A 16,586-nucleotide genomic window follows, 5' to 3' on the forward strand; every position below is an offset into this window, starting at 1 on the left:
TTCTCCTGCCGCCAAATGAAGGCAAACTGAAAAGGTGGAAATAATCATAGAAATGATGCTAGTCCATAAACAAGCTTACAGCCTCATTAGTATAGCGGCAGGCTCCACTGGGTGATTTATGCTTGTTTTGCTGATGCCATGAGGAAATGCCATCGGGCAACTTTAGCCAGCCGCTAATGGTTTCTGACAGCTTCGTAGCAACTAGTGCAAGCAACGCCGCGGCGTTTGCTAGTGACAGAAACCGAAAATGTCATATTATCTGCCCATGTGTCACCAAGTCCGTGTGGCAATTAACTAGCAGGCCAGTGACTGCGGGGCCAGAGGCTCCTCCAAAGGGCCTGTGGCAACGCAGGGGCAGCGCCGCGGCGCCGGAGCCGGGTCCGCCAAGGAGCGCGCGACACTGCCGCGGGGACCCGGGGCGAGCGACGGCTCGGAACGGCGCCGGGCCCCAGTCCTGGGCCCAAATGGGGTTAGTCTGCGTGGATTTGGGGCGCCGGGAACGCGTGGGCCGCTCGGAGCCCGACACGGTGCCTCAAGCTGCCGTCCCCTCCGGCAGGGCCGGCCGCCCTCCCGAGCGGTGTCCGAGAGCCGTCTCCACGGAGCGTCACAGGCCGTGGGCTAGCGGGAGAGGCCGAGTGGATTCCCGCGCGCCCGGCGCCCGTCCCCATGGCGCGGGGCAGGTGACCTGCGGAGCTCCCCGGCTGGCCGGGGCTCCGATTTCAAACGCGCGCGGCCCCGCCGGCCGGGCCGCCTATTTAGGCACACCCGGGCGTTTAGGCCGCGCTAGCCGCTCCTTTCAAGACGGGATAAAGCCGCATTTATCGCATTGAGGCCGCTCCGCGGGTCAGCCGGGCCAAGCCGGCAGGGGACCCCCCGCTCCGGGCCCCCTCCCCGACGCCTCTTCCCTCTTCCCTTCCCAAAAGTCGCGGGCCGCAGCAGCAAAGGGCCGGCCCTCAATGCTCCCTTTGTCACGGGCGAGCGGGGACAAACCTTTGTTGGCACAACAGCCGCTGCCGCAGGTGCTCGCGGGCCCGCGCTCAGGCAGCCCCGCGGACCCCGTCCTCCCGCAGCCGCGCGAGCCGGCGCTTCCCGAGGGGCCGGAGCGCTCAGGACGGACGTCCCCGTCGCACCCACCTCGAGCTTGGCACACGCTTCTGCATTTACTGGCCTAAGGTAATCAGAACATCCACTGTGCCTGAACAAAGGCTGCTGACTCCTGTGACAGAGTCACACGGTTTCAGTGCTGCCGAACACCTATCACGCTACTCTCCGGCGCTCCCAACTTTGTGGGCTTTTCAGTAGCACAATTTAAGGCCATTAGGCCCTAAAGCAGCTGGATATGTGTTCATTCTAAATGCCTGTGTTTGTCAGCAAGAGTAATCCTACATTGGCCAAGCAAAATATTTAACTTCTTGCCATCCATCCCCAGCTCTTTGTGCCTTCCTCTTTCAGCTCATCCAACCCATCAACCTTTTGAGCAGCCATTCCTGGTTATGAGAAAGAAGGGTTCATTAAAAAAGGGTCATTAACAATTTTAATATCTCTATAGTACGTTATGTTGCTTAAGCGGCAAAGTGGCTTTCCTCAGCCTTCCTTTAATGCTTTAAAGAGGGCAAATGTTATAACCCCTCTACCTTTACCTACAATACCTCTTACAGCACAACCCCATAGTGACTTTTCCCAGAGCATAAACAGGTCTGTGTGTGAAATGTAACACTGCAAAAAGGTGCAAAACACGGAGCCTCAGCAAGCAGCTCCAAGGATGCACGAGCGTTTGCAAGGTGAGAGCACGAGGGAGGGAATGTGCCACACAAACCAGGACTCGAGACACGAGTTTCCATCACAGACTGCCAGCTGCTGAGCGCACCGGGCGGTCCGTGAGGAGCACCAAGAGTTTTTCCCTCTGATGCAGCCAACTCCAGTTTGGCAAAAGATTGCAGGGACCAAAAATCACATCCCAACGGCTCTGAGGGCTGTCCACAAGCGCATCCCACACCCCAACGGCTCTGTCCACAAGTGCATGCGGACAAGTAAACAACTTGCCAAGCATCATCCCTCCTCACGGCAGTTAGGGAAAGAGGAAAACCGAGTGGCACAAGGGGTTGGATGCTCAGGAAAGCCAGAAGGGGCCCACGTGGCACCGTCTAGGGATGCCTGTCCAGCTGGAAGCCCACGTTGTACCTGTCCGCTGCACACAGCTGGGAGCTCCCATCCGACAGGCCTGCTGGTGCAGCGCATCTCCCAGCAGCAACGTTATTCTAAACTGCAAACACGCGGCGATGACGTACGTGACGTACCCCCACGGAGAGCGGCTCCGAGCTCGCCCGGACCCAGCCAGGAGGGCAGCCGACACGGGGACAGCACGAGGGGGACAGGGCAGGACGCCCAAGGCGGCCGCGTGAGCTCTCCATTGGCAATAGCCTTTTCCATCGGTCTGGATCCACAATTAGTCAGACCTCGTGGAAGTCCTCTGAGCCCTGCCAAGGTCCCCAGCAATCACCACAGAGCGGGCCCAAAAAGGATTCAACAAATCTCTGCTCCTGAATTTGAAACAGTGTTGACGAAAAACAGATTTTTTCCCCCTCTATCTTATTCCTTATAGAAAAGGTCGTCTTAAATATATTTAAGAAGGAGTAATGAGGAACAATAAGGTTGAAAATGAGCATTAGAGATGAACAAATACCATGTGTTTGGGTTTGCATGCATTCCTTGAAGAGATGCATTACATTTTCCATGCAACATTTCAGACCATGACATAAACAGTAGGAGGTTGTCAGTCACAGATAGCATCCATATTTACAAGATACCAAAGGGAAGAGTTGCAAAGACATCCTACACAAATATTCACACACGGACTAACCTGGACAAGTATGAATTACACTCTGGCATTTGACAAATTTTCAAAGTTTTCTCCTTGAATCATTGTACTTTGTTCTGTAGAGACAGAAGCACCTTTTGCTAGTAACTCGAGCCTCCTTCTTGACTTGAATTCCCTTCAGGCAAACAACAAGCAAATGAGCTGTCTACACAAAGAGTAAACACAGCACTGATGAATAGGGCGGGCAAAACCTCACAGATTTTACTCTTTTTCATTTGTTCCGCAGTGGGGTTTTTTTTCTCTCTCTCTTTTTTTTTTTTTTTTTTTTTGCAGCTAAACAGAAGGCAGCCTCTTCTGCAGAGTGTGGCACAACTTCTTAGCAGGGTTCAGAAAATTCCACTACTACGGCTAAGTTGTAGGATATTTCTGGAGCCACGTATCTATGCTCCATATGAAATACTAAAAAGAAAGCAATTCATTGTATGCGAAGGAAACAACGCTGTGCTGCCAGCAACAGAAGTTTACTTTGAGCACTTGGAAGCGAATACCCTACAGAAAAGGAAAACTATCTGGTTAAGCAGAAAAACATCCTGTTTTAACCAAAAAAAGCCTAAGCGCCAATGTAACGACCCCACCACTTCTTGGTTTTCTGTCACTCCCGCTTGGTTCCAACATAGCTCCTCTTTGAGACCTGCTCCCTCTGACCTCAGCTGGTCTCCGGGCTGTCCGGCCACGGGAGTTTTCCAAGGGAAGTTACCCATGGACAGGCACATCCACAGCAGGATTCGGTGACAGAGGAGGAGCTCAAGGAGCCGTGGAAGGAGCAGCTCTCCAGGACTGCTCTGCCATGGGGAATTACATCCACCTGGTGCCCCAAATGGCCCACCTCTGAAATCTCCAGTGCTCCTTAACGTCTGCATCTACCGCCATGCGAGACACTTGCGCCTGCCCGCGTAGAGCCCAGGAGCAAGGTGAAGATCAGTTCTGTGTAAGTCGAGGGATGCGCTGCCTGTGGAAACTGCCTGTGGAGAGAGCTGGTCCCAGCGGAGCGCGGGAAGCGGCTGCAGCGCCCGGGCCCTGCCTGCATGCTGGCTCTGCAACCCAGAGCACGCACCAGGACCTCGGTGCTGTCCAAAACATGAAAAAATCAACTTTTCCTTTCAAAAAGAGAGCCAAAATAAAATATTTCACTGTTGGGTAAGACCTAAGACAAGAGGGTGACAATGCTGACTTCTTCATGGAGGGCTCACCTGGACTGAGGCCTTCCACGACAGGCAGCTCATTCCTAGGGCAGAGCCCCATGTCTCATAGCTACAGAAACCAGGATCCACGTGGATCTAAGAGCTCCCTTCCAAGGGAGCCCTGGAGGCCCAATGGAAGCTGTCCATGCGGTCACTTCATTACTTGGCCTGGAGAGGGAGGACGGCAAGAGAAGCCCAGCTCCTGGAGCGCAGCATCTCCCAAGCCTGGGCTCCGGAGCAAGGGGCAGCAGCTGAAGCCCAATCCCTTCTCTTCCTTTCTGAGCCAAGGTCAGAAACACAACCACGACGGAAGAGCCCGCGCTGGCCGAGCCCGCCGCGCCGCCAGCGCGTCCACGAACACCCTCCCGCTGCGCACACCCCCGCGGCTCCGGAGGAAGGCCCAGGCTGCGCACCAAGCACCCCAGCCTCCCGCCAGAGCTTCCCGGGGCCAAGAGGACACCAAACCCGTGACGCGTTCCTCCCGCCGTCCGCACCGCTCCCGTTCCCAGAGCGGAGGCTGCTCGCGCCGGGCGCTCCAGGTGCTCCGTGTGCGGCAGCAAGTGCTGCTGCTGGGCGAGGAGGAGCTGCAGCCCGAGGACAGGAGCAGCTAACACAGAGACAACCTCTCACCACGCTCCCGTCCACCCGACCGTCCCCTCCCACACAACAGCGGATCTGCTCCGATTAGGTGGTGATTAAAAAGACTACAACGAGATAAACAAACCTAAGGTCGGGCTTTAGAGCAACGGTGAAGGGCTCTGTGCTGCGGAGAGGCGGATGCATCGCGCTTGTCCCGGGAGCACTTGCACAAGGGGATCCCCCCACATTAAGCACACGCAAAGCAACAGTAAGAAAACAGAACACAAACTGTCCAGAAGCAGCTCATGGCAGAGGCGCCAAAGCGCACAAACAGCGCGGGGCAACATCGGATCCGCACGGAGTCAGCGAACACGGGGGGCTCGAGGCACCCCGGAGATCACCCGCTCCCGCGTGCCACCTCTCCTGCCTTCCTTTGCCACAGATTCCCGGGCATCAGCCGGCCAGGATTACCCTCAGCAGGCAGGAAAGAGCAAAAACTGCTGCTGTACGCCTGAATTTCAGCGTTTGTGCCTCTAGCTGCAGCAGCAGCAGCAGCGCGAGGAGCCCTCGTGCAAGGCACAGGGCAGGGGAGGGAGGTGCCTGTCGCTTCGTCTCTCTCTCGCTCCATCCTCTCTCAGCAAGGGAACGTAACCAGAGCCAGGCGGAAAGCACAAAGCAAAGATGGGGCTCAACAAAAAGCCATCCAGCTTCTTTAAAAAAACATAAGCAAAGCCCAAATACCCATCAAAAAGCAAGCCAAAAAGATTTCTGGTGTCTCTCCTCCAATTCACACCACTTGCCATCATCTCTAATAGCAATAGAGTGCATGGTGGGAATGGATAGCAGGAAACAGCCGCCTGCTTTTAGCAATTTGATGCACTTTAGAGGAGATAAATGAGTAACCAAGGAAGCTAAAGAAAATCTCAGCTTTCAGCAAGCCAAAAGCAACAGGCAGTGGAGAAAGGAAAAGCTGGAGGCCTTGGCTTAAAGGTGGGAGCGTAGCACACCTTCCTAGGGATGCCTGCATCTATAGGTGCCCTTTGCTTTTATAGATCTCGGAAAATTGTGCTTTGGGAGCTAAGCAAGGCAGCCCTCGGGCAGATTTAACTTGGTGACCTGGACTTAACTCTGCAGATCACCATAGGTGTCTCTGGCCTTGGCAGTGACACAAGGATCGTATTTTCACACAGATGAACTGCTTTGGAATAACTCTGCCAATGTATTAGACATAAATAGCCTTTTATTTAGCACTGGGCAAATATGTTTTCTCTTTCTGCCTCTCACTTCCCCAAACAAAATCTATTTGTCAGGGAGAGGAGGAAATCCCCACCCTTCGTTACAGCCTGTCTGGAGAGCCAGGAGCTTCGGTGCTCTCTGCTCTCCGAATATCTTCAGGCTTCACCTCCAAGACGAGGTGCCTTTGGCAGAACAGGGAAGATCTGGGGCAGCCTTATCTGCATATTTGGGTATTATGTGTGAAACCCCCCAAACAGAGGGGTGGGGGAACACAGAGACTAACAGGAAGAGCAGTCACCTTCACCTGGGAAGGCAGAAAATGTGATCCTCATCTTACACCTTGAAGAACAGCCCCCACTAAAACCAATGAAGTTGCACCGAGATAAGCAAAAAAAAAAAACCAGCCTCGCATCTTGGCCCTGCAGGAACATGACCTGCTGGGAAGAGCAGGTGAACAGCGTGTTCCGGGCAGCACCGTCTCACGGGGCAGACCTTTCCCCTCCGGGGTCTCACCGGCTCTGCGGCTGCGCCCTCGAGGCCCTAACGAGGGGCCCTGGGCACTTGTGGTTTAGAGGGCTACTCTAAAACAGCTCTTATTCTAATGCCACCTCATGCTTAATTGCTGAAGAAACACAGGCTGCAGCCACAGAAAACCTCTTCTTGCACCAGTTAAGGAAATACCAGTTTTTGAGGCCAGAATAATATCACTTTGAAAACATGAACCACCACAGTCCTTTTACACTGCATATTGATAAGGGCAGGCAAAACCCTGGCAGACTAGGCTGATGAAAGCCAGGACAGCTTGGTAACATGCACATGCACTCAGAAATGCATAAAAATGAAAGGGAATATTTGCAAAACTTGCATTCATGTTGCCTTGTGACAGCCAAACCAATCCTGGTAAATACAACCGCCAGTTTTCACAATGGATATGATTCTCATCTAATAAATTACACACTGAAGAGAACAAAAACCCAGTTTTCCAGTTGTGACCTGCTTGCATCACCCCTGTACAACTTCTGCCATATGGCTGAGCACCTGCACGTGTCTCAGTCCACAGACCAGGTAGCCAAGGCCTCCTGAGCAAAGAGCAAGTCTATGGTCACCCACACCACCTCCGCGTGCAACTCCAGATAAACAATCACCACAAGTCACCTGAGACACGAGAACATATTCACAGAAAAGTGCCAGATACCTGATAATCTGCAGCACCACCAGACACACTCTGCCCCTTCCTGCACAAGGCATCTCCACACACTGTAATTTGTTTCAGCTGCCTGATCAGCTTCCCCTGCGGTTCAGGAACTAAAGCCATGCAGGTGGATGAGACGGGAATACAGAGATTTTCATTTGTAATCAGAGGGTCAGCTGAAAATCATTCCTACCTGCTATTTAGTGATGCCTATGGAAAGGACTTGGAGCCAACATCCCTATTTACAAGGAGCAGGGGCTAAGTGATGACTCGAGTGAAGCAGGGCCAGCCCTCGCAGCCCTGTGCTCACAGCTGCAGGAGGCAGCGACCCCGGCTTTAATGCGGGGCTGCTGTTCCCAATCCACCCGCGTCTCCTGGACGGATGCCACAGTGACCGGGCTTATCTTAGATGTGAAAATAAGACTTCAAAATTCCGCAGTGCAATTACATTACCAAAAAAAAAAAAAAAAAGCATCCGATTCATCTGCTGGGGAGGGTTGCTACAAGTTTGCCTACGGAATGGAGCAGCCAAATGAGCCCGTTTTAAAGGCAGGATGCGTTGTAAAGGAAGCGAAGGGGCTGTTTTGGGTGGGAGTAGCCTTGCCTGTGCTTTGCCATGTAAAGCAGCCCGTGGAGGTGCACGGGGAGAAGCCTCTCCAGCTGCAGCGCGGCACGAAGCGCCCGGAGCCACAACCAAGGGCCGCGAGGAGCTGCCGGACTCGGCCCTTCCCACCCCGTGAGCTCGGTAACAGATTTTGTTGGGTGTCACCCACGGAGCCTTTCAGATCCCGAGAGGCCTCTGGACCGCTTGGTTGAAAGGGGAGCAGATGACTCCTACCCAGCTTCACAAGCCCTTGTATGAGGTTTTATATCCGAGTCCCCAGCTCCTAGTCCTGCAAACACCTTCCAGCTAAGAAAACACTCACTGCTATGAAGGGAGGAACCTGCTGATTGCCCAGAAAGCTTGAAACCCGGAGCCCTGACAGCCAGGCAGGGGAATGCAAGCAGTGTTTAAAAAACAACCACAAAGAACCTCTTTTGGGATGCGTGTAAGGCACAGTTTGGGTTATCAGTACTGGTCAGCTTGGACAAGGGGCTCTGAATATTCAGAGTTAGAAACTTCTGAGCAGCAAGGATATCACAAGGAAACAGCACGGAATGACCAGCGAACATTCCCAGCTCCGTTCTTACACCACATCTGCGTGGTAGGGCTCCTTCTAAACTCACAGAAAGGAGGAACTTGGTGCCCATCAATTACCTTATCGTGAGGATACAACCTCCTGCTTCCTGCAACCAAGAGCATGGGGAAAAAGAAACTTGACTCAAAAATCTAAAATAAAATAAAATAAAATAAAATAAAATAAAATAAAATAAAATAAAATAAAGATTTCAGGAATGCTGGAAGGCAGACACTGGCAGCGCAGTGGCACAGGGAAAACCTCCTGCCAGCAGCAGCTTGGCCCTCACGCCTGCGCTAAGCTTGCAGGACTGAAGTCTTTTAAGTAGTTATAAGTGACTGTCTTTTCGTCTACCGGATTTAAAAAAAAATCAATTTTTATTCAGATTGATTTTAAGATTTACATGTGAAAAATGGATGAAATTGGATCAAATATATACTAAAACAAATTGTTGACTCCCATGAAAGCCAATAAACCCCAAGCAGATTTCCCAGATCTCCTCTACCAGCATTTGAGATTGGTTTTATTTCATTATTTTGCAAACATTTACGGAGCAGAAATTTGCTCCGCTCTCTTGCAGTTCTCCACTGCTGAAACCACGCGCCTCCCTGCAGAATATTTTGTGCTTGGATACTATCACCCGGATAGCATATGGCAAACCAGCAGCAGGCACTTTATCTTCATCCTCTTTGTAAGCTAAAATTAGCACGTGCTTTTGCAACAGTATATGATGTATGCAGAGCAGTGCGATATACCTAATACAGCGGCAGCGCCATCCCTGGCTAGCCTCCAGTACGCCAGTAAACTGATTAGTAATTTTAATCGTGTATTAATGTATTTACTATCGGGTTTATATCTATCTGCTCGAGGGGACGTGCCCGTACGATCTGCTCGGCCGGGTTGCTTGGCTGAAGGCCGCGGAGGGTCGTGCTCGGCGGAGCCGCGGGGCTGCTCCTTGCTCTGCTCCCCACCAGCCTCGGGGCTCCGCGTTCCCTGCGGATTTGGCTTCCCCGTGCTCCAAAGATCCCGCTGGCGTCCCCGCTTCCTGGTCACTTGTGGCCCCCTCCGGCTCTTTGGCTTTATCAGATCTGCGGCGAGAGACTAACGTCCATGCGAGCTCGTACCCGGGAGCTGCAGCACCGGGGACCTTGGCCCAGCACTGCCCCAAAGGAGGCGGGAAAGGCCCCGGGGGAGCCCCGCTCTGCCATACAGGTGTCTGTGTCCCGGTTTTCCTTCACTCTCCGAATAAACACGCACTAACCAGCGGGAAGAAGCCGCAAGCAAGCCCGTATGGAGCACACACACCCCCAGGAACATTCACAGAGCAGCACTCAAAGGCTCGGCGGCTCGGGCTATTCCTGACAGAGCGCGCGGCCTCGCGCCGTGACCTTGGCCCGCGCACGAGCCCAGGCCCGAGGCCCGGCGGGCGGCCGCGGGCTCCGCGGTATTTTTAGCGGGCGCGCGCGTGACCCGCGCTGCGGTCAGGAAGGGACGGGAGCGCCGGGCGGCTCGTGCCCACCTCCGGTTGGGGCTGCGGGCTCCGGCCCCGGCGCCGCCGCCCCGAGGCTGCCACGGCGCCGTGACGCGGACGGAGCCGCCGCCGGAGAACACCGCGAAGGTACGGAGCGCTGGTGGGGCTGCCCGTATGGTACTTGTCCTTACTTAGGAGTTGTTCGTTCTTCCCAACACCTCCACATTACACCCCGGTGAAGAGCAACCTGCTTACAAAGGCCATCGCTACCAGTGGAAACGCGGGGCAGGGAGCGCAGGATGAGGGGGCAAAGGGATCGCAGGGAGAACGGAGAACGCGGAGCCGCGAGGTTGGAGCGGCCACGGGCAGAGCGGGGCCCGAGCTCTGCTCCCGCCGTGCTCCCGCACAGGAGCAGCTCCGGGGCCGCCCGCTCCGCTCCGCTCCGCTCCTGCACGTCCCGCTCCGCCGGCCCTCCGGAGCTGCCGGCGCGCGGCGGCTTCCCACGGAATCCGAGGAGAGAGCCCGGCTCCCGCCCTGTAATTATCAAATCAGGCCGCAAATGAGGAAGAATTGCGAATCCTCATTATAGCACATCATAAAACACGGAGAGGTCCCTCGCCTGTTTTACGCCCGTGCGCAGCCTGCCAACAAAACTTCACAAAGAGCGCAGGAATTCGTGTTTGCAGAGATATTAAAGTCATAAAAGGGAAAAAAATTTATTTTATTTTCCCACAGCCTAAATGAAGGTGAACCGAGCAAATTTGGCAAAGAGCACGAGGCAGATGCCATTTCCCACAGCAATATGGTATTTTCCTCTGGGAATAAAACATTTTCCTTAAACTACTGTTTATAACTCTTATCAGTTCAACAGCAATAGAGCCATCAAGTCCAATATCTTGTGGAAAAAAGTCAAGGTCAACAAGTACTTGCATTTTCGTTTATCTTTAGCTGCAATTGCTACTGACATTCAATTGGGTAATAAACATGAGGACTGTCAAACGCTCTCAGCAAACAGGTGATCCAAGAGCTATCGCGGAGGAAGAGGCTCCTGCCAGGTAATCAAACAGAGCTCTGGCAACAATTATGATTGGAGCGCATTCATTTGCAGAGCAATCGCCTGTCAGAGCTGAATGGATATTGTCAAGCCGTTCCCACCACCCGGGTAATACGGGGGAGAAAACAGCAACTACGGCTGCTCTCGAGTTCCCACCAGCACAAGCGCAGCCGCAAAAAGGAGAAAAGGAGTAAATCAAAAATCCGGAACGTTGGATTAAAAAATCGCTTAAACACCAGAGCACCTCAAGCCAAGTGGAGCACCCTTCCCATAGCTGGAGAGGACCTGTTCTCCAGAAGTTTGTCTAATCTCTTTTCAGCCCCTTCCCACCTCTGCAGCAGGCAGCACCTGTGAACTTTATGCAAGATGCAGAATGCATAAAACCACCTTCTTGTTGGTTTTTGGCCCGGTAACGCTCCGGAAAGCTCCCGTGTTGTGACAGCCCGTGAACACACACACACACCTTGTTCTCATGCCGTGGGACGCGCGCGGGCCTCATCCCCCTTCCCCGTGCACCACTCAGCATTTTAGACACTGCTGCCCAGCCTCCGTCATCTTCTCTTTCTCCCCGGCATTTCACGTGAAAGGCGAGGAGACGGCCTAGGCCGAGCAGCCGCCGCAGCCCTGTTGTGTCACTAACCCGGGAGCAGGGAACACCTACTACAGGTTTGGATTCACTGCAGTGAAAGGGCTCTCAAAGTGGTGGCAGCTCAGAGGCACCGCTTTGCTGTCCGACCCGCGGATCTCGAGAGGCCCGTGACACACCACAGGAGCTCCCGCTGCTCCGGTGACACCACCGAGAGCTGGAGACACCAGCGGGGTCCCCATGGGGTCCCCTGGAAGGGACGGGGGACAACCTGGATTATCCCATGAGTTTTCCCGCCAAAACAGTGTTCCACGTGTGAGAGCAGAGGCCGCGGGCCGCGGCCCTGCCTGCCCAGCTGCACGCGCTCGGGCAAGGCCACGCGGAGATGCAGCGCGAGGGCGCTCCGGGGTTTGGGCTCGCGTGCCCGAACGAGGGGCACCGCGTGGCCGGGGCGGGAGGAAGGCTCCGGCGCACGGCGCTGCTGCCTGGTCACAGACCGCGGGCGTGTTTGTATTTCCATAGCCACTTCAAATGTCAACAGTTCCCAAAGCAATCTCCCCTGCTTCGCTCTGCCAACGATGGCAACAGCTCCGGCCTCGGAATCTGCCATCTGAGAGCAGCCCGAGCGGCGCTGGGCCCGCGCGGACACGCGCGCCGCTCTGCAAACCTCATCCCCACAGCCGACCCGAAGAGCAAGGTGCTGCTTACACCGAGGGTGCTCCTAAGCGAGAGGGTTTCTACAGGAAAGGCACCAGTTTATGGCCTTGCTGCCCGCCGCGGAGGCAAGGCGAGGAGCGTTGCTTAGGGTTCCTGCTGCCCAGTCCCGAAGCGCCCGGCTCGCAGCACTTGGCGCCGCTCGGATCGCGCCGTAGCGGCTGAGTGGGGCTGAGGAGACGGGGAGAGAAAACAGAAGGAGGAAAAAAACAGTTTCACGCCCTCCGGCTTCGGAGCAGGATGATAAATTGACATCATGTTGTTATGAGCATAATCCTCCAGTACTCAATCACTGTTAAAAAATACAACACGATCTTGAGGAGATAAAAATCATTAATTCTGGTGCTGCTGGAGAACGTGCATCTACACGGGGCGCGCCGAATCTGCAGCGACCATTCAAGTTTCATGCTCAAAATTCAAATAACATGTATGTATGTACATATATATACACATATATCTCTGCCTTTCTTTTATTTTAACTCTCGTATCTCACGTCAAAGCAAGAGGCACAGGTGCACGCCCTGCTTCAGAGCTCCCCAAGCGCTGCAGCTCCACGGCAAAGAAAGGGAGGACAAGGGATGGCTGAGCCTTGGGGAGCCGCCCGCCGCCCCCTCCGCCTTTCAAAACAAGCCCATTAGGTTTAATTCAAGAGCCACAATATATAAATAACCCAAAAAGCACTGGGAACAGCCCCTGTTGACTAATGCCCCTGTCTCTTTCAATCGAGGGTCACATCTAGTCTAACCAGTCGCATGATAATGGCATCAGAAAAGGTCAATCAAAGACGAGCCGGAGCTTCCCCTGCCTGGCTGACCTTCGGCGCGCGGGACAAATTGCTATCAGTCAATGTCAGCTAATGACAGCGGCTCTTTGGCTAATCAATTGTTCTAAAAATGATCAAGAAAACTACTCACAGGACAGCTCATTTTCACATCAATGCCTGTGAAGTATGAAAAGCTCATTTTTTGAGTTTTTAATAAGCTCATAAGTAAAGCAGTTACTTGGTAACAGGGGTCACCTTACCGAAAAGACAGAACCTTTGTCTGCCTTTTACATATTCTTTTATTACCATATTATAGTAAAAAATATGCTGGGCTATTATGGTGCCAGAGGGCTACATAATAAAGCAGGCGATACTTCATACCTTTCTTTTTTATTCTTTTTTTTTTTTTGAGATAAATACTTTGGCGTTTGGGGGAAGCTCTGTTTGGCTGTAGGTAATTGGCGGCCCCCTCTGCACGTGTTCAAATGCAGAGCGAGCAGCGCGGCGCGCAGGCGACCGGCCCGACCGCGGGCCCGAAATCGGAGGCTGGACACAAGGTACAGAACTCAGCGCGTGGGTCAGGGCCCAAAGCAGCAAGGCCGGTGCTGCCAGCGCTCGCTGAAGAGCGTTGGCCAACGCATTGGGCAACACTTAAGCGAAGCTGTAACGGGAGAAGGTGAAAAATGAAGTGTCAGAGCGGCCAAGGAAGGGCCGCGGTGAAGGGGAGCCGCAGCTCGAAGCCCGGGCGCAATGTGCCTGCTAAGAGGCCCCATAAGAGGCTCCGGCCTCCCGACCCCGTTGGTCAGGGACCAGCCAGCAGCGCCAGCGCCCGCCGCGGCCCATGGGCGGCTTTGCTTCCACGTGGAGAAGGGCGAGCGGGGAGATAAACGCTCCTCGGCTGCCTGCACAGCAACACAACTCCCTTCTCCCTCTCTGGCCAGGCTCCGTGGGCATTAAAAATAAGGAAAAACAACAACAAAAACCCCACAACCCCCTGGCTTAAAAGCAGCTGCACGAGATCAGTGTTCGGCAGCCTGACTATCCAAAAGACAAAGTGAAATAGCTCCGGTAACATCCCAAATGGGATTCTTTCGCAGCTAGGACAGGCAGTAGAAATGAAGGCCGGTGCCGCCACGAGCCGTGAGCTCCGTTTCGCCCAGCCGCAGCCAAGGACTCGCTGCTCCTTGCCGGCAGCGCTGGGAGAGCCATTTCCCACTGTTAGGAGCAGCCTCCGAAGGCCCTTGGTCGCAAGGACGTGGCCACGGGGCAGCAGCCGCTACGCTTTTCCATAGCGTTATTCCGCATTCCACACTGTAACTATCCCCTCCTACGACACAATCCCGGGCCTTTCCAAGCGGCGCTGCCAGCCTGCCCTGCAATAACATACCCTGCTGTTCAGCGGCACGAGACCGCGGAGCAGCTCCCTGGCAGTTAAATATGGATTTGCACAATAGAGCCTAACAGCTGGGAGTCAGCGCTATCTGCTAAGTAAATAAATTTGCATGAAAAGAAGAAGAAGAAGGAAAAAAAAAGAGCTTTGTGGTGTTTACATGCAGGAGCATCTCTCCTGCTTTCCAAGGTGGTCACTCCGAGTATTTTGTACATGGGGCTGTAAATGAGTGAAAAATGCACTCCAGAGGGATTAGAAAAGCAGCTGTGAAGCAGGTAGAGAAGAGAAGCTTTTAAAAAGGCCCAAAATAGCCTTCAGCACAGGCGGGTTAAGGAGGAAGCGTGCACGTGAAGGAGCAGGCTCTTGTCAGGAGGCCCCGTGGGCACTGGGGAGAAGCCAGGGGAGCCCCCCGCGGCACCCAGCTGTGCCCGGGGGACCAGGGCCCTGCACGGGCCCCGCAGAGCGCGGCGCCCGCACGCCCCATCCCGCAGCAAACCCTGCGCCCCATCCAGAGCCTCTGCCGCCTCATCCGGAGCCTCTGCCACCTCATCCAGAGCCTCTGCCGCCTCATCCGGAGCCTCTGCCGCCCCTCAGGCTCCCTCGGAGCCGCTGCAAACAGGCGATTTCACCTGTCAGAGGACGGGAACCGGGTCATGGGAACAACCCCAAAATAGACTTTGTAAAAGTGTTATACTTGTGGTGATGGGCTTGGGTTTTCTTTTTTTCTTTCTTTTTTTCCTTTTTTTTTCTTTCTCAATGGCAAATGCATTCTCGACAGATGGATCCAAAAAGAAGTTTTTAAAAATCCTAAAAATAGGGAAGCCCATAATGCACTGAAAATATGTCACGCGAGCTGCGCGTCCTGAGCTAAACCCTGCGCCCATGAGGACGGGCATGGGGGTCAGCACGGGGCTGCCAGCCCTTGCACAGGGCCTCACCAAAAAAAAATAGGTTTAGGTTTAGCTTGCCAATCGTGACGCTTAGCAAATGCAGTCAGGGAGGCGCAGGGCATTTGCTGTCTCTCCGCGCCCTCCCCCTGTTCCTCTTGTGTGTCAGGATCGTGTTTATGACTTTTTCTCCCTGCTCAGGAAGGCGAAAACTGCGCTTTAACTATATATGGTGCGTGGAGAGGCGCGGGTGTGCTCCAGCGAATGGGATTGGGCCCGAGGCTCCGAATTCGGCGTGCGCGGAGCCGGCGCCACGAGCAGGGCTCTGCCAGGGCCGCTCCTCCCGCCTCCCGCTTCCTCCACAGAAAGGGCATTCCTGCCGGCGGGACACGAGTCCCGGCGAGCGCGGACGGTGCGTGCGGAAGAAGGGGCATCTCGGCATCCCCGGCTGCGGATCCCCCCTCGTTCACTCCTCCCCGAAACCCCTCAAAAAGCCCCAAAATGGGGCCAGGAACCAGGAAGCGCCGAGTGCCCTCGGGGGCTGGGAGCACTCGGAGACTCTCCCGCAGATGCCTGGTGCTCGCATCCCTGCAGACATGCACGAACACACGCGCGTCCTTCCAGCCAAGGCTGCACAAAACTCCCCCCGACACCCGCGTTGGCTCCCGGCGCGTCGCTGCAGCCGCCTTCGCGCCCTAGGAACAGCGGGGATTTGAAGCCTGCTCCGAAAGGAAGGGGCTCTAATGAACATGTTGACACCACGTTAACGACGGCATTGTGAACAGCAGCGCTGCAACATACATGTATACACACTTGAAAGAAAAAAGGCCCCTTCAATTTATGTTGCATATCATTTTCCAGTAAAAGTCAGAGGTCAGAAGGTTACCAGTTTCTGCCTCAGCTCTGCAACAGTTTACTATTCCAGGCCCCATTTTTACTAGGCTTCACTTGTGATGAAGTCAGCAACTTTTCTCTAAACAATGAAGCGTCTCAAATACTTAAAATTCTATAAAGGGATGTTATTCACCACGTACACTACGTCCGCGTGGATAAAAAATTAAAATATACTGGTTTAGTTTAAAAACTAATCTCGTTAAATGTAGACTTTGCAATGCTAATCAGGACTGTTCGGCCCTTTTTTTTGGAAACACAATTCCTTTGTTGTCTAACAGCACTCGAACGAAACATGATCATAAAACAGATTTAAAAGTATATACCTATCGCGAGTTCAGAGGCAACTTCAATGCAGCGCTTGCTTTTATATTCAGATGAAGGACCCCTTTTAAAATTTTAATTGCACGGAATTAACACTAAATCCACTGCAGTTGGTTTCTTCAGAGAAAAGTAGGAAGCGTTTAAGCAGCTTCTCAAAAACAAACAAAAAAACCCTCGGGATTTGGGGTTTTAAACGCTGGGGTGTCTAGGAGGGTGCTGGTGCCCCGCAGCACCGAGCTCGCTCCATCCTCGTCCCGCTACA

At 53.9% G+C, this 16,586-nt stretch overlaps 1 protein-coding gene across 4 annotated transcripts in view; it reads right to left on the reverse strand.

Annotated features, from left to right (window-relative positions):
* MEIS1 (Meis homeobox 1) overlaps positions 1–16,586 on the reverse strand; it is a 70,708-nt gene that overhangs the window by 32,249 nt on the left and 21,873 nt on the right. The gene's annotated exons all lie outside the window — the stretch shown is intronic.

Source organism: Tinamus guttatus, unplaced genomic scaffold (genome assembly GCF_059628265.1).
Source record: "Tinamus guttatus ecotype Peru unplaced genomic scaffold, ASM5962826v1 Tinamus_guttatus_pri_ptg000116l, whole genome shotgun sequence".
In the NCBI taxonomy this organism is placed as follows: domain Eukaryota; kingdom Metazoa; phylum Chordata; class Aves; order Tinamiformes; family Tinamidae; genus Tinamus; species Tinamus guttatus.